The 17,067-nt window shown below is 40.5% G+C and overlaps 1 protein-coding gene and 1 pseudogene across 4 annotated transcripts in view; both read left to right on the plus strand.

Annotated features, from left to right (window-relative positions):
• Positions 1–17,067, plus strand: part of UBE3D (ubiquitin protein ligase E3D) — a 266,630-nt gene that overhangs the window by 98,028 nt on the left and 151,535 nt on the right. The window lies entirely within an intron of this gene.
• On the plus strand, positions 1,178–3,045 carry LOC135321600 (cytosol aminopeptidase-like; annotated as a pseudogene).

The following is a 17,067-nucleotide window of genomic DNA, read 5'->3' on the forward strand; positions in this document are numbered from 1 at the left end:
TAAAATTTTTATTTGTATTTCATTTTATTTTAGGGAAGAGGTAAATAGGTTTTTAAAATTTATTTATCTTTAGTGGAGATACTGGAGATTAAACCCAGAACCTCATGCATGCTTGGCGTGCACTCTACCACTGAGCTATACCCTGCCCCCCATCTATTTTATTTTTAAAATAGGCTTTGTTTTCAGACACATCTGTGCCATTCGACCTTACTCAAATTTTTTGCCCCTATATATGTAGGACATCTTGACTTTGGTAGGCCACAAACATGAAACCTAAGCAAATTAAAGCTGAGTGGGGGCGAGATGGGGGGGACGCATTTTCCTTACCCCTGTGCTGGCTTTTATCATGAGTATTATCACTAGCTGACCTGTTTCTCTATATGGAAATACTGAAATTACTTTTCTCCTCCATGATGTGGGAACCTGCCCCTTTTTCCTTTCTGATGTGTTTCCCTTTAGACATCATTCTGATATTTCTGGTATGTTTTCGTTTAGTAATCACTTCCTTATCTTACCTACTAACCTGAAAGTTATGTCCCTAAATTGGATCTCTGTGCAAGAAAAATGAGCACGCTAGCACTGAGGCGGAGGACTGTGGTTCAGCTAGAAGGAATGGGAAGCCTTTAAAAAAAAATCAGCATCTTTCTCCAATTTTAAAAGAAATACATAGTGATTGTTGGAAATTTAAAAACTAAAAAGAAAGAAAAAAGGCAGTTCCTGCATCAAACCCTTCAGCGTTAGCATTTGGGTGTGTTTCCTTCCAGTGTTTTCTTTGATGTGTGCTTAGGAGAGCGGGAGTAGGGAGGAGCGTCAGGAGAGAAGGCAGTTGGTTTTACAAAACTAGAATCATACTGTGTGTAATGTTAAATCCTGCTTTCTTCATTGATGCCATAAACAGTTTCTTATATTATTTAATAGTAATAATAGCTAATGTTTATTGCTACTTACAATGTGATAGTCACTCTTGGAGCACTTTGTACACATGAACTCGTCGAATATTTTCAGGAGTCCCTAATATAAGTACTGTCATTGTCTATCTTTATTAGAGTGAGGAAACTTTTTTTTTACTTTTTTGTTAGGAGAGAGGTGATTAGGTTTATTTATTTATTTAATGGAGATACTAGGGTACAATGAGGAAAGTGAATCACAGAAATATTTTAAAAGTTGCCTATGTTCACAAAGCTCATAAGTGGGAGAAGAGAGATTCAAGCCCAGATCACACTCCAGAGTGACTTTTAACAATTATGCTGTTGACTTCTGTCATTCTGAAACATGATTTGTAATATCTATGATATTCAGTCATGAATAGTATTGATTTTGCTTTTTTCCCCTCAATGTTTTACTTTTGTGAACAATTTCCCTCGCCATTAATGTGATTTGCAAATGTAACACTTAATGGCTACATAACATTCGTGTGACTCTTTGTATGAAGCCTGAGGCTGTTTCCAGTTCGTAAGATGATAACAGCCCCCATCTGGGCCTAGAGGTAAGGTCTCCCCATCACAGCTAGGACAGGGGGCCTTGCTGTAGGAGTCTTTGCCAGAGGAAAAGAAGATGCTCCACAGTTCACATGGACAGGAGGTAATTTTGATAAACTGATTTCTGGAAAGTCAAGAGAAATTTGATCATTTTGAGCCACATCTGAAGGCAGGCAGAACGTGAACCTTTTATGGCCTACATTCTAGCTTCCCCACCATCCTGTTATCCTAGGCAAAAAGGCAGATGAACTAAATGATCAGGGAAACCAGAATGAAGGCAAAGAAAACATCACACATACTATTCCAGCAGAGTGCAAGCAACTTCGTGATGAAGAGATCCCATCTGTGGAGGAGGGTCCATGGGGAGATGCTTGGGCTGCAGTGGAAAAGGCACATCTTGCCTTAAATAAATGTGAGGAGGTGAAGCAGAAAGAGAAATCTCTTGTATTCGCTTAGCTACATGGAAGTGGGGATCAGTAGGCCTGGCAGAAAGGAGTCCTGTTTGCTTCTGGGCAGCAGTTGGCCTTCTACATGATTGAGACTACAGCCCATGAGATGATGCCTGCCATATTTGCAGAAATAATCCAGAACAATCTCTAAAGTGCTAAGAGTAAAGCTCAAGTCCAGGTCACACTGAAGTCTTGGAATGAAGAACCAGAAATTGGATCTTTTTGAAGTGTGGCTAAAGGATGGAGTAAACCTCCAGTCTTCTTGAAAATTCATTATAGGGGCAGCCTTAATGCAAGTAACATGCCACTGATGCTTGTGGGAAGGGAATGTCCTTTGACCCTGGTAGTAGTCATATACAGACATCAACCTCATGAAGGCTGAAATGGGAGGAGCTGCAGTATGCTCAGCCATCATGTCTGCCACAAAGTTCAGCTTGCTGCTTAATGTAATAGATCTGGTCCTCTTTGTGAACGTTACCCAAGGCATAATAAGTCCAACTAGTCAGGAGATGTCATTAGAGGTCATTAGAGCCAAGAACAGGAAGACCATACAAGTCGATAACATTGATGCTGAGCAAAGGATATTAGCTGACATTCTGTATCATGTGCACATCTTCAGCATTCATCAGAAATGTGACCTTAACAGGTGCCATAGACATAGCTTTGGTGAGGGTCATCTATCACTGGAAGTTTTACCAGTTCATTCCAGTGGCATACCGAACTATTTGAGGCCAACATTGAAATGGAGGACCACGTCTGGAGGATGTCTCTGTTTGAAAATTGCATAAGACAGGTTATAGATTGTCAGCTCACTGCTGTTAATAACAGTGGACAGTATAGATCTACAGGGCCATGTGCAGCCACAACGTAGCTGAAGGGGACTCATTCTAAATGGGCTCATTTAGACATAGCAGGTGATGACCAATGAAGATGAGATTCCACATCTTAGGAAAAGCATGACCGAGAGGCCATCAGGGACTCCACTAGAGTTCTTAGGCTCAGTCAAGACAAGGATAATGTTTAATTTAAATACTATGAAATTTCTACATTCCACCTTAAATTGAACAGTTGAGCTTCAAGATATTTTTGAATGGATGAAAAATTTTTAAAGGAAACAAGTGATGGAATTTTTTAAAATGCAGAATAAAATGAAATATGTAAGCCTTTGTTTTTCAGTTTATGCAAAGATACAGTGATTTTAGAAATAAAGCTATTATCCTGCTGGGCAAGGATTGTTTTAAAAACATATTCTATAAATGGTAATTAATTGTTTACAAATTGCTTAGATACTGACAGGTATATGTAGAATAGATAAACAAGATTATATTGTATAGCACAGGGAAATATATACAAGATCTTGTGGTAGCTCACAGCAAAAAAGAACATGACAATGAATATATGTACATGTATAACTGAAAAATTGTGCTCTACACTGGAAATTGACACGACATTGTAAACTGACTGTAACTCAAAAAAAATGTTTAAAAAATTGTTTACAAATTGCTTAATCACTTGTCAGTGTATATAACTGAATTTAGAAGCAAAATACCATGTTTGAGTTTGTGATACTAGAGACTGAACAAACTAGTTACTCAGCAGTTTTCATAAATAATATATTCAGCTTTTTGTACAAAAAATTAAATTGTACTACAGATATGATGCTTGTCCATAAGCCTTGGCCAACTCTCTAAACACTTCTGAAGTCAAAGGTTATGAATTTTTTTTTCACTTCGATACATTTTTAAATTTTTTTATTTTGATACATTTTGCCAAATTACACTCTGGAAAGTTCACAACAATTTACTTTTCCACCAAAGTATTTTGTTTTATCAGTTAATAGTTTTAAGCTCTGCAAGAAAAAGGCTGTACCTTTTTGTTTTTATTACTGTGCATCTTGTCAAGTACAGTGCTCAAACTATGTAGTAGAGGCTAAGTAAATGTTTTTGAATAAAGAGAGAAATGTGTTTAATGATGGCTGTTTTTGGACTTTTAAGTATATTTCCCCCCTGGCTTTTCTTTATATGCTCCTTTTGCATATGCATGTTTCTACTTAAGAAAGAAATTAGCCTCTTTTCAGTGCTTTATCTATTTTGAATTACCAGGTATGCAATGAGGATGTAATTAGCCTACAAAGATATTACAAAGCTTAATTTATTTTTTTACATTGACTCTAGGCTTTTGCAGCACACATTTTTTTTTTCTGCATGTACTCTGTTCATATGGTAATTTCCTGAAATAATTTTCAAATGTTAAACTTACTCTTGAGTTACCCTCAACTTGGTCATGGTCTGTAGTTTGCTTTTATTCTGTTTAGGATCTGCATTTATATTCAGAGTTGAGGTAAGCTTGTAACTTTCCTCTTCTCTGTTGTGTTTGTGGGTTTTTAGTCTCAAGGTTTTTCGTGTCAAGTGCCCCATAAAGTGACTTGGAGAGAGTATCTTACTTTTCTCTTTCTGGAAGACTTTATAATAAGATTGAAACTACCTGTTTGGTGAAACTCATTTGTAAATCTATCTGGCCTGTTGTTTTCTAAGTTAGAAAAAATGTTAACTGCTGATTCAGTGGAGGTAAAGGTTTAGGATGATTCAGACTTTCTGAGACAGGAGGGAAGAAAGGCAGGGCATAACCTTTAAAAGAATGACATAGTCCTTGAGGATACAACATAAACTGGTTAGAACCAACGTGGCCCAAGATGGTGGAAGATTTGACTTCCAGTAGACCTTGAGCCTCATTATATGCTAATTGTAATACATTAGTTGCTAAATGACACACCTGCAGGCACCAGGACAGTTCCCAAGCTGACCACAGAAGGTCAAAAAGTAGGCAGGGACCCAATTCCTAGAAATTTCACCCTTTCCCCAAAACAGTTGGAATAATCCTCCAACTCATTAGCATATGAAATTGCCCAGCCCATAAAAATTAACAACCCCATACAATGGGGGCCGCCTTTCTTGCCTTCTGAGATAGCCTGCACTCTATCTGTGGAGTGTGTATCTCCCTGAATAAATCTACTTTCACTTCACCATGGCTTGCTCTTGAGTTCTTTCCTGTGCGAGACAAGAACCTACCTACTCTCTGGTAACGTTTCTGTTTCTTCTTACATAATTTTCAGTAATTTATATTGTTTTAAGGATTTGTCCATTTCATCACATTTTTAGAATTTTGGTAAAAGTTATTCAGCATATACCTTTTGTGTTCGCTACAGTTACTATTTAGTCTTAATCACTAATCGTTCTTCAGTGATAGCCAATCTCACGTTTGGCCTTATCACTTAAATTTCTGAAATTAATTTTTATATTTTTTATTTTCAGAAATACTGTTTGGTACTTTTTCACATCTGCTTGCAAGTTTTGAAAATCTCATGTTCCCTAGGCATACTTTTGATACTTGTTTTATTTCTTTAAACACATTTACTATATATTCTTCTGTAATTAGAATTCCTACAGCCTTGTGGGTCTGGTTCTGTACCTTGTTTCTGTTGAGCTGCTCATGTATTGGGTAACTGGGCGCTGGGGACCTTGTACTCTCCTTGGAACTTGATCTGTGGGAGTTCTCTGAGGCCTAGGTGGAAGGTATGTTCCTATAGAGGGGATTATTTGTGAGGCCCTGTAAATAGGGTGAATTCTAATCCCAAACATGTCCTAGAGGGCAATTCTCAGGGGCATGCCTTCCTCCCACCCTCTCTGTCAGACTCTGAGTCAAGAACAAGGCAGGCAAGTAGCCTCACCCACTATCTGCCTCCAGAACTTGGATTTTTTTCCCAGTTTGTTCACTGCAGGGGTGGGGCAGGGATTTCAGGGGTCTCTGATCCAACCTCGTATTTTGCAGGGCTCCAGACTTATCCTCTGACCCTCAAAATTCCACTGCTTAAAGCTCACACTCTAGTCCAGACCTACACGGATGGGCCTCAGGGAAACTCTTTCTTCAGCCCTGGCTTACCAAGAGGTATAGGATTCTTTTGCCATCCAGAGGATCCAGTTAGTCTCCTGACAATTCAGCTATGTGCTTTAAAGATTTAAAAAAATTTTTTTCAGCGTTTTTGTCTTTTATACTGAGAATTCTTTTTTTTAAATTGAAGTATAGTTGATTTACAATGTTGTTAGTTTGCAGTGTACAGTATAGTGGTTCAGTTATGTGTATATATATATTCTTTTTGATATTATTTTTTCATTATAGGTTATTACAAGTTACTGAATATATGTCTCAGCTTGATAAATAAAGCTATACAGCTCCCTTAAACAACATCAACAAGTTACTGAATATAATTCCCTGTGCTATACAGTAGGGCCTTGTCATTTATCTTTTTATATATAGTAGTTTGTATCAGCTAATGCCAAACTCTCAATTTATCCCTTCCCCAACCCCTTTCCCCTTTGGTAACTGTAAGTTTGTTTTCTATGTCTGTAAGTCTCTTTCTGTTTTGTGAATAAGTTCATTTGTGTCAGTTTTTTAGATTCCACAGTTAAATGATATCATATGATACTTGTCTTTCTCTGACTGACTTCACTTAGTATGATAACCTCTAGGTCCATCCATGTTGCTGCAAATGCATTGTTTCATTCTTTTTTATGGCTGGGTAGTATTCCATTATATATACCACAACTTCTTTATCCAAGCATTGGTCAGTGGGCATTTAGGTTGTTTCCATGTCTTGACTATTATAAAAAAAATGCTGCTATGAACATTGGGGTACACGTATTTTTTTCAATTGGAGTTTTCTCTGGATATATGCCTAGGCATGGGATTGCTGAATTATATGGTAACCCTATTTTTAGTTTTTTAAGGAATCTCCATACTGTTTTCCATAGTGGTTGCACCAAACTACATTCCCACCAACAGTGTAGGAGGGTTCCCTTTTCTCCACACTGTCTCCAGCATTTATGAGATGTCTTTCTCTAACATCAAGTCTGTCATATTAGAAGAAATGAGATTTAGATCTTTTGTTTTCCTAAAAGAAATACATCTTTTAAACTTTTAAATCCTATGTAGTGACTTCTTCAGAAGTTACATTCATAGGTCAGCTAAATTTTCTAGATCACAGTCAAGAGTGGGGAAATATGTTAAAAGTACCAGTAGCTACCATTTTGAATCTTTTAATAATGCAAAAGTCTCTGTGCTAAGTGCTTTATAGCGATGATCTCATTTAATCCACCATCATTATTCTATGAGATAAAACCTATCATTCAAGTGATAAAGATGACACTGAAGCTTAAAGAGTTTCCTGTGACTTGCCTAAGACCACAGAACAAATAGATAATTCATAATGCTGACCTTGGATCATCAGGAAAAGGTTAAATTATGCTTGATGAAATCTTTTTACACTTGGTGCATTGCTATTTTTAAAGGCAGCAAGTGTGTAATATATCTTAAATTTCCATGTAAATTGTGTTGTTGCAGATCAGGATATTGTCACCATATTAAAAAGATAAGCATATCAAAGGAGTACTGAAGGCAATTTACCTTGCCTTCTTACTACTTTGCCTCCTCTAAGAAAAATTACTCTTAGAATACCTCCCAAGGATTTTCTGGGAGGTATTTGTCAGCCTGGATGAGAAGGGAGACATTGGCCAAGGACTTTAGAGGTTAATTGTTAGATGTGAATCCCCTTTGTTCCATAATTCATCCCCCAAAACTTCTCTCCCACAACTTCAGCCAGCTGTGTAGTGTTTGGTTAGAGTGTTAATATATAGTACTTCTCTCTATGAAAGTGTTGTTGTTTTTTTCAATTTATATACCTTTTTTTTTCAGTTGAGCCTTAATGTGAGGAATCAGACTTGGGGAATGAGACTTTTCTTAGTACGGCAGTTTCACATGCAGATGTTTAAAGTACTATTTTCTCAGGTGGTGAGTGTTTTACAGTGAACTTTCTTTTCTGTGTGTGACATTGTTTTCTGTTTGCCAGTGTGGGGATAGATGCTGAAACTAGAGTGTCCATGTGGTTTTCTCAAGCAAGTTTTCTTTCTCCTAAAGTAACCAGTCAATTCATTCTCTTGATGTAACCCATCTTCATCAGTCCTGGAAAATCAGGAAGATTTCTGGGAATACACTCTGCCCAAATCTAAAAGAAGCCAGTTTCCCTAGGGCTTTGACTTCCTCTGTGCTAGGCTGGTGATTGAGACCCATGCCGCTGCCTCCAAGACCTCCGCTGGTGTCCTTAGCTTCCCCTCCCCAACCTCAGGTCCTGACACTTTTTAGATCAAGCACTGAAAAAAGAATAGGAGTCTCTACCCCTTTGGAACATAACCCACCCCTCCCCTGACTTGCTTCTTGAGAATGAGAAATCTGCTTCTTCCTTGTAGGGCAGCCCTGTGGAAGCTCTAGCCTCCAGGAAGTGTGAGGGGGCCCAGAAGTCAAGCTCACTAGGGTCTTTCTGCCCTTCCTATGCACTAAGGAAGGGGAGGAGAGCAAAAACTATCTTATAATTCTTTTGTGAATGATTCCATAGCAACAAAGGAGACAGTACACTGGTTTATATCTCATTAAGTCATGCTGTTACACCCAACCTTCAGTTTCCATGATACTTTATCTAAGGTAAACCAGAAATCTCTTCTGGAAAATGCTTTGCTCTTTCTTTGAACTTTTCCAGTGAGGAAACTAAGGTATGTTTCTCAGTGCCTAATACCATTATTTTCTCCTTTGTAAAATGACTTTAAAAACCTGTGCCTTTTTAGTAAGTCATGCATATAATTAGCATAAAAAACTCAGATGTGTGAAGGGTTTTTGTGACAGATTTAGGAAAGAAAGGTTTTTGGTTTACCCTTTATTTTTATTTCCCTGGTGCAAGGGTAAATATGCATTGTTCCTTCAGAAGCTAACAGATGACTTGAAGAGAAATGTAAAATGATTGCCAAAACTAAGAATTTACCTTTGTTTTCTTCCTTCATTCACTGAAGTCTGTTTGCACTGGTCCCACCCTCTTAACTTTCTCCCTTTTTTCCTTTCTCTTTCTTCCCAGTTGAGCTTCTGTGATCTCTCAGGAGAAAGTGGACATTCATTTTCTTATAAGAATTTATTCATTTCAATGCTGGGAATAAGCATTACAAAAAAAGTTACCATTTTGAACTGTCATTTTGTTCCACATTCTTTAAAAAAGAAGGATAAAGCAGGATTTTTGAGGCAGAATCTTAGCCTTTCCTTTGCTGTCTAAGTGCCCCCTGTAGCCCTTCTCTGCAATCATCAGTGTTAGTTTTCAGATTTAATAGGTAGAAACAGACTTTTAATAACTTCAGTGTCTAATTTTTTATGGGATGCTGCAAGTGCAGGAAGCTGGGTAGATAAAAAGTAAGGTTCCTTCTCAAACGTAATAATCCAGAACTAAGTGAAGTTGACATTGTGGGGCCTGGCTGAACTTGCATAGGTGTTACCTGCAACTGCCCCTAATTAGTTGTCATATCCAGAAGTGAGTGGACCTTCAGCTGACTTTCTTTAAGCAGCTGACGGTACCTATGTAAGTGCACTGTCCTTACACTAGAGATAGAGTCCATTGTGTTTGTTTCCTGTTTAATAATTATACTTGAAAGGTGTGTAGATGTTATTTGTTCACAATAATTTTCTTAAAACAATACTATTAAATCTTTACCCGATTTGTTTCTTCTTCTTCTCACCAACATGATTTTATCCATCCTGGTACTTATATATCTCCAATTCAAGCCAGTCTTCCATTCATCAGAGCTAAATAAAATACTAAATAATTTACCAGTTGTTAATGTATTCTGAGTGTGTCAGCCTTTACTATGAATTTATGGAAACTAAATATAATGTGTGCCCCATGGTCTTAGTGTTATTATCATAAAAATGCTATAGTCATAGTCTTTAAGATACATTAATGGAAAGAGTAGAAAATCATTACATTCTTAGATGTCAGTAAAATTTCTGCAGAAATGTCTGCCTACTTTAGGAGCTTTGCTGTATTTCATAATTGAATAAGATGTCAGATACTAGGTATGTCAACACACTTACAGAATCTTGGAAATGACAGGACTCAAGAGTCGAGATGCGTTTTTGAGCTTGGGCTTAGACATCAGGCAGGTAGGTGTGAAAGCTCAGCCCGTCCACATGCTGACCATAGGACCTCAGGCAGAACATGTCTCTGAGCCTCTGTTTATTCATCTGTATCTTAACAGTATTACTTACTTTATGGGTGTTGTCATTATAAAGGCAATGAATATATGAGAAGTGCTTGGGAAAAAAAAATGCTAAATAAGTGGTTGTTACTCTTGTCACTATGTGATTATCCCCCCCTCTGTTTCTAATTCTAAACATCTACTTCTGTTACTATTGGAGACCTGGCCCCAATGCTCTGTTATCTACACTATGTGGTTCAACACGCTGTGTCATACATAGACCTCATGTCAGAAGGACAACAGTAAGATTAACACCTGTGTCTTCATCACCTCCTGCTCTGGCTGCCATCACTTAGTAGGACTGACAGCTGCTTAAATGTAGTCCCAGGGTTTCCAGTGAGATCATGAACTCATCGACAACAGGAACATCATCTTCTACTTGTATAATTCACAGTACCCAGAACATTGCTGGGTGTAAGCCCAGCGATTCGACAAGAGAATATCTTTAAAAATGCTACTTCTAGGAGAGGGCCCATGTGGCCAGGTAGAAATGGTTAGACCTGGGGAGACCAGGAGGGGTTGGTTGAGTGAGCCAGCTGGTCTCTAACCACCCCTCCAGCGCAGGGCTCTGCCATCCTTTGTAAACACATGAAGTGAGGCAGTAGGAGCAGGTGAAGGGAAACATCAAACCTCAAACAGAGAAATGTCTTTTGGAGTGCTCATTTTTCAGCGGGATACTTACTTTTGAAGTCAGATGCCTGTACTCGAATTTTGTACGGACTCACACGGGCCCAGGTCCTGATGTTTATAACCGGGTCTGTGAGAGCGATTGCTTGCCAAAGCATTCCTGCTAGCTGCTGCTCATGTTATCACTGTTTTCTTGTGATCGCCTGTAATCTACTTTTGCCGTATTATAGCTTAAGGTTAATGCTAAATAACATTATTTAGGCTGTGTCTTAGGGGCATGAAGTTCTAATTTGGGGGTGAAAACGACCAGATATATTGCTTTCTAAGCTTTATTGCTTTTTGCTAGTTCTCATTTTTCCTCATCCCAAGTTATCAAACATTCTATAAAACTTAAAACTTCTTGTTTCTAAATATATGCCCTCAACTCTTTATTGTCTGAGAAAAATGGAGGAGAGAGCATTTCTCGGGTGATTAAACAACAAAAAAGGTGGGCAGTTCACTCGGGGTTTCTGATACATCTCTGGCAGCACCAGGGCCTTCAGGACCATCATCCTGTGAGATGCCAGGGAAACAGGAAAAGTAATTTCCATTATCCTATCAGAACGACAAAGGATGTACTCAGACTCTCCTTTCTAGCCACTTCCAATGCCTGGTCCTTATTTTCTTGCCACCAGCAGGCACTCGTGAAGATGTTGGCAAGGCAAGAGGTATCTATCATCTTGATTGTTAAATATGGAAATAATGGAACAGCAAACAGAGACAGTTGGGAGAAGGGGCTGAGCAGCAGAAGCCTTTCTTTCAGCAAATCGAGCAGAACATGAATTTAGAAAGCAGGTAGAACATAAAGCCACCCTGCTTGAAGCCAAGGTGGGCCGCGGCCAGCCGGCTTCTCCCTGCCCTGTAGCCCCACCTCTGCACCAAAAGCATCCGTCCCCGCAGAGCTTGGAAAAGCCCGTCTCATCACTCTTGTCTTCCTCGTCCACTGCGCTCAGCTTTGTTTTGCTCACTGGCACCGCTGAGAGTCTGTTAAAGCTTTGGACCCTATTCATAGAAAACGTACCTCCGCTTACAATTTTGCCTGCAGTTTCGGGGCGTTCGTGGACTTCTCCGCCTCCACCACCAGACACATAAAGTAAATCCCACAGGTCCAGACCTAGGAAGTCAGACTGCATCTTTTTCACGCTAAACGAGAACAACAGACACAAAGACAAAATATGATAACATCATCCACCTGAACATACTACACCTGGGTCATTTTAAATTCTTTTTTGGAATGAGACTAAGAAACCTCAAGTCTAGCTGTAGGTCTGCGGCCATGATCTGGGTTGTCCTTGGCATGTCGTGTAAGACTCCTTTGGACCTCAGTCTCTCTGTCTCTAAAAAGATGGAATTTGACTGAATCAGTCTGAGATCTCTTCCAGCTCGAGTGTTCTGTAATTCTGTGAGCCAAATTTAGGTGAACATGCGAAATCAATAGCCCTCTCTGCAAGCGAGCATCAGTTTCTATTGTTAAGTTTGGATTGTTAAGTCCCTTTTTTTCTCGTGGTCCTATTGTCCCTGTGTCCTTATTATCCTCTTCCTCACATTTCCATCATTTCCATCCACAGACCAAAAAAAATCAAAATCAATCTCTTTTCTTCCCTTTCTTTGACTCACTTAAAGTGGTTAGCTCCTTCCAGGAGTTAAGCTGTCTCTAAGTAAGTTTGGGCCAGGGAGAGGGAAAGATAGTGGTGACAGGTGAGGGGCAGTGAATGGGGTGCTAATGCAGAGGGGCATTCATGCGGATAAGGAGTAAGTGGGGTGCTAGGTGAAGGAAGTGGGAGCACGACTCAGAGAAGACCGCAGGGCTAGGTCAAGGGATGCATTCATTTTCAACCTAGGTCTCTTCAGCCTCCTGGAAGGTAGCCCTGCCATTCCCCTTCTGAGAAAACAAGAGTGCCTTGGTTTGGGTCAGTCACGTCTCCCAGGCTATAAACTCCGATCACGATAATGATGCTGCTGAAATTCTAATTTATTGAGCATTGACTTCGCACTGGTAATAGAAGCTTTGTGGATTTTATCTCATTCAGTCAGAAGAACCACTCTTTGGGACCGGTGCAGCTAGCCCTGTGTTTCACAGAAGGACACTGAGGGTCAGAGAGGCTAAGTCAAAGCCAGATCAGCAGTAAACCACACTGTAGTCCAAGCCCACTGGGCTGCCAGTTAGTAACCAGGGAAACAGTCTGGGTGCTGCAGAGTGCTGTAAACCCACATCTGCCTCGGTGACTCTGCCTGCAGGCAGGTTTGTTATTACTGCGCCTCCTCATTTTCTGTAAGTAAATATAATTTATGAGATAACTTTTTGAAGTGAGTGGCTTGCCTAGAATAGAGGATAACCATTGACATGTTTTTCAGGATACAAAGGATTTGTTTTTATTTTTCTTTTGGCTTTCTTTTAATTCATCACTCTGCCTGGCACAGGGGAGGAACCCAGTGAACGTGGGGAGCGGAGGCCACAGGGATGCGTGCATGAATGAAAAGCTGCCTCTTCTCCAAAGTTTAAATGAACTGATTTTGCAGTGGTGAATCCAGAAAGCAAAACTTTGGCATTCTGCACCACTATGGCTTTATTGTCTCTGTTGCAGGAACAAAATATCATACAACTTTGTACATAACTCTCTGAGGCCCTTGATACTTTTTTTTGGATTCCATTTCCTAACTCCCTTTGTGCAGTTACAAGTAAAGCATTGCACCACTTTCACTGGAAAAAAGGACTAATTTTACATTGTAATGCTTGCACCTGCTCAGTGACGAAACCTTGATTTAAAAAAAAATTTTTTTTTCCAACTTAATAGCTCAAGGAGGAAGACTGTCCCTAGGGGAACTGTGATACAACTTTACAATTGACTCATTGTACCACTGTCCTTCAGGGCTGACATGGGGGAAAAATAAGGATGAATGTGGACAGAAAAAGCACAGAATAACTGACTAAGCTCGAAGGTCATTACTGACACCAAGAGGGGTAAAAATGATAAAGTGAACACAGAAAACCATATTCTATGAAAAATGAAATAGGATTGCTCTGAGCAAGAAGAAAAGAGGGAAAAAAAGGACAGAGGAAAGCTTTGTAGTGCATGATGGGGGGAAAAGAGGACTTCAGCAAATGAGGAACTCGGACCTGGAGCCAAAGACAAGAGTTCGGGCTCTTACCAACACTTCAGAGCACATTCCTGTAAAACGTAGGTAAAAATACAACAAACTAGTGGATGTAAGGAAAATGAAGCAGACTCACAGAATAAAATAGTGGTTACCAGTGGGGAGAGGGAAGGGGGGAGGGACAAGATGGGTAAGGGAGTAAGATGTACACAGTATTAGGTATAAGATAAGCTACAAGGATTTACTGTACAACGCGGGGAATATAGCCAATATTTTATAATAGCTTTACATGGAATGTAACCTTTAAACATCGTGAATCACTGAATTGGACACCTGCAACTTACATAATATTGTACATCAGCTATACTTCAATTTAAGAAAAATGTAGGTCAGTAAGAGCACAGCGCTCAGAGAAGCCTGGGGTCCTGGAGCGGTTTATGCGTTCCCCTGGAGGAGAGTCCAGCGTCACACAGCCTGAACCCAAGGGCCCGACGGTATGGGGCACAGCAGCAGCCAGAGAAGCTGCTAGTACAGGAAGTGGGTTGAGGCTTTCTGACGGACGGCAGGACAGAGCTTTCAGAGAGGTGGATTTCAGCCCCTCGATGACGTTCTCTGAGATTGAATGCCGCGGTCCCCCTTCTCACTCCTGTCCGCTCTCTTTCCCGTCTTCTTCATCCTCATTGTTCAGGAGGCAGCGGCACTAGTGAAATGCACAAAACTCACACTGTTTGCACAAAGTCTGACCGGTGGAGTTTACACAGAGGTCTCAACAGAAATACAATGTCTGTTTTATGCCCAGGCCATATGCTGAGTTTAATAGGTTGCTGTGCGAAGTGCTGTAACCTTGAGCCTCTGTGCCTCTGCGTCTGCAGCTCAGACTCCTGATCGGCGTGCTAGCTTATGGTGATTGGGTTTATTTTCCTGTTGCTGGAAATAAAACAACAGCAGAACCCCGTGGCTGCCTGAAATGTCTGAGCTCTTGTTATTCAATTTAGAAGCAGTGTTCTGATAGGGAGGCTTTTTCCCGTGTCCCCAAATACTGCATTTCAGAGCCTCATTCTGGTCCTATTACCATGTAGGAAGATGATCAGAGAGTACAGTGAACCACTGACTAAGTCTGCATTGAGATGAGAACAACGGAAAGGGTTGTGTCCCAGAACGCATTCGTGTCCATTCTGGCTTCCTTGCCAAACGTTCTTGCCGTGACCTACTTCTGCAGACAAGAAAAATGGTTTTGCCATCCTCCTGTGACATGGCACTAGCGAGCTGTTCCCGAGCATCTTGGTGTAGGAGGCCTTGTGAGGGTAAGCATTGATTATTTTCAGACTAATGATGCATCTCTTCTGATGTGTGTATTTGTCTTCTAAGAATGCATCATCGCTCTCTAATTATAGGTGATCCAATGGGATTAGATCTTTTGAGTTGAACTAGGATGGCACAAAATTGGCATGGAAAGCAAACACTTGAAAAATTGGTGAGCCGTGGTCATTTAAGATCCCAGATCTGCCTCTGTGTTCAGAATAACATGTGGAACATCTTCACGTGGTCAGCGTCCCCACCTGCCTACCTGTCTGTGTTTTAAATCACTTGATGACTGAGGTTGTCTTTAAGTTTGTGTTTGCATCATGAAATGGTTCTCACCTGATTCTAATTCTTGGACTCTTACAGTGTTACCCCCAATGAGTGACTTTTGTAAGAAACAAAACCACCACAACCCTGGGACCCCGCCCTCTGATAGTTACCTCTTTACAGAGCCGGCCAGAGCAGGGAGGGACTCTGCCCCTTGGTCTCCACTTTGAGGCCTGTGAAGCAGTGCTGGACGAAGGTTAAACCAAGTCCTTTTATGGCCAGGCTGCTTTGCCCAGTAACATGGAAGTATTAGAATACTTGGGTTGAAAATATCAAAATTCCCAGTCTATTTTTAGCTCCATCCCATCAAAAAAGAAGTAGAAAAAGAAGTAAGCCTGGATTCTATTACACAAGTCATTAATTCAATCATTTATTCATTCCAGCCAACAAATATTTTTTGAAAGCCTCCTGCGAGCAAGACCTCATGGAGGGATATACAGAAATTCAGATATAACATTACCACTCCACATGCAAGCTTGCCTTTGGAGGCGGGGGTGGGTAAGAATGGTTTTTACCAGGAAAACTAAAACACCGCGTGTCAGAAGAGGCATGTGGTCCCCAGCACTGTGTCGGTGTGCCCAGGCAAGGGCTGTTGAACAGTCCACAGAGCTGTGTTTTGTGCAAGGTTTGGGAATTAAAAATCACTGGTGCTTTGTCTCCTTTCTTGAATCCCACCCTGGAAGTAGCTCTCTGGAATCAGCTGTTCAAGCATTGAACCGATGATGTCCATAGAGCTGGAGTATTTGAACAGATCGAAGATGGTGACCAAAGTGTAAAGGTGCCTTTCTTGTCCACCGCCCACCACTTCTGAAACTCTGGGCCATTTCAGCAGTACAGTTGGAAGGCGGGGGAAGGACTGCATCCAGTTTCACTCCCCTGCTGTGCAGCAGATGTGCCCCCAGGAACAACCACAGTGTGAAGTTGTCAGGTTTCCAAAAGAATTTAGCTAATGGGCTTCATTGCTCAGAGGGCTCAAGTTCTGAAGAATCAACTCAAAGGTAGGAGACAAGTAAAGGACTTCAGGCTTCGGAGAGTGAGTGAGGGATGTCGTTTTTTTTTTCCTAACCTTGGGTATTCTCATTTGCCCCGCCCAAAAGTCGAAGCAGCTACTCTTGCATAAAGGGAAAGAAAGCAGACATGAATGCTTAAATGTGTTCAAAGCCAGCTAATTCAAACTTTGGGAAAAAGTTCTCGGCAGTGGAGAGGGCCGGAATATTGAAGGAGCTCTGCAGCATCTCCTCCAGAGGCATTTTGAACAATCTCTCTCCCTTGAATGGCTTAGGTGTACAGGTAATGGGAAAAGCTGACTCAGGGCTGCCTCCAGGCTTAGCATAAAATGTATTCTGGGTGCCACTGTCAGCATTAGGGAATGAAAATCACTGGCAGGAAGGCTAATGGTATACAGCTCAGATTCCCCCCAGGGAAAAAAAGTTTATGAAATTTAACTTTAGTAACTTGAGTCATGAGCTGCTTGTTTTCTGCAAACATCAGAGTTAATAGCACCTGTACCATAAACTAGTTCACAGCATCGCATTTCCAGATCCGTTTTCCTTTCCACCTCAGAACAACTGTTTACTTTGTACCAGAAATTTCCTTGAGATTTAGACAGAGCCATGGAAATCAGTT

The sequence above is a fragment of the Camelus dromedarius genome, chromosome 6 (genome assembly GCF_036321535.1).
Source record: "Camelus dromedarius isolate mCamDro1 chromosome 6, mCamDro1.pat, whole genome shotgun sequence".
Lineage (NCBI taxonomy): Eukaryota > Metazoa > Chordata > Mammalia > Artiodactyla > Camelidae > Camelus > Camelus dromedarius.